Below are 1522 nucleotides of genomic sequence, written 5' to 3' on the forward strand. Positions count from 1 at the left end.
CAAATAGGGTACAGAATATCACCAAATCCACCCACCCCCTACACATCATCGTACTTCCAAGGTCAACCCATGTATGCTTAATAAAATGAGAAAAACAGGCACAACAACCATAACATTCAGAATAAAACCCAGAGGAAAATTATTAGAAGGTATATATACTGGAGAATGGGAGGAAGGGAGAAAGAGAAAGAGGAAGCAGGAAGAAAGGCAGAAAAGAAATGAAATAAAATCTGTCACCAACTTACTCTTTAAAACACAAATATAAAATATGATTGCAATTTCAGGCTCGAAGTTTGGTGGTCAAGCACTAATGTATAGGTGGTTCTGGTTTCTTATCCTGGGGTTTGACCCCTTAAATTACTGTAGTATCCCTTAATATTTGTATCAGGTTTTTCACTAAATGATTTTCCCCTCTGCTCTTGCTGGTGTCTTTCTCATTTAATGTATCTTCCTCTATGCAACAGCCTTTCAGTGGCTTCCCTCAACTGAAATATCAGCGAAAACTTCCTCATGGAACTGAAAATAAATTCTGTCTGAGGTCTTTGCTTTGATTCTACTCACTTACTTGGAAAAACAGGCACCAGTCCCACATCCTGCTTTCCACCCAATTAACACTCTGATGTTCTTCTCTAAGAATAATATCTCTATAATTATAATCCTGTTTTTAAAACACATTAACATAGGAACAATTAAAGTCAAAAAATGGGGGAACATTTTTCCAATACACCGAGAAGCAGCCTCCTTTCTAATGCGTTGTTTAGACTGAAAAAAGTTAAATAGGGTGGTCGGTGCTTCCGGAGCCTCCTCGGGATGTCGGTGGCCTTCGTACCCGACTGGCTGAGGGGCAAGGCGGAAGTCAATCAAGAGGCGATCCAGCGGCTCCTTGAGGAGAATGACCAGCTGATCCGCTGTATTGTGGAGTATCAGAACAAAGCCGGGCGAACGAGTGCGTCCAGTACCAGCATGTGTTACATAGAAATCTCATTTATTTGGCTACCATCGCAGATGCCAGCCCAACCAGTACTTCAAAAGCAATGGAATAATCTTTCAAAAGCAATGGAATAATCTTCCAGTTGGCTGTCGTGAGGAGTAATTAAGTGTAATCCATCTCTTACAAAACAGAGACAGGATCTTTACCAACTTAACTGGTTAAAACATGAATGAAACCTCTGTGGCTCTTTCAAAAAATGTGAAAATGTGAAGAAAGCTACTAACTTAACTGTATTCTCAATGTAATTTTTTTTTTTCTTTTCATGGTGAGCTTACCGTTCAATTTTTTTTTTTTAATAATTAAGCGAATCCCTCAATGAGTTGAGCCCAGGTGTCCTGTTTCCTGAACTTGAAGCAAGTTTGGATAACAAAGATGCTTACTTTTTAGTTTCAACCTGAAGAGAAAACTGAGTAGGTATTGGGCAGGAATTGGTGAGACTCCTGACTTGAGACCTTGCTAAATGGACATGTAACTGTGTGCTCCTTCCTACCAGTCTGTAAATGTGGTCCCCCCACTGCTGTTTTCAGATTG

General features: G+C 39.9%; 1 pseudogene; it reads left to right on the forward strand.

Annotated features, from left to right (window-relative positions):
* Positions 1-785: 785 nt before the first annotated feature.
* On the forward strand, positions 786-1358 carry LOC116545697 (annotated as a pseudogene).
* Positions 1359-1522: the final 164 nt, after the last annotated feature.

This window comes from Sapajus apella, unplaced genomic scaffold (assembly GCF_009761245.1).
Source record: "Sapajus apella isolate SASKATOON/1434 unplaced genomic scaffold, GSC_monkey_1.0 scaffold339, whole genome shotgun sequence".
NCBI classification, from domain to species: Eukaryota; Metazoa; Chordata; class Mammalia; order Primates; family Cebidae; genus Sapajus; species Sapajus apella.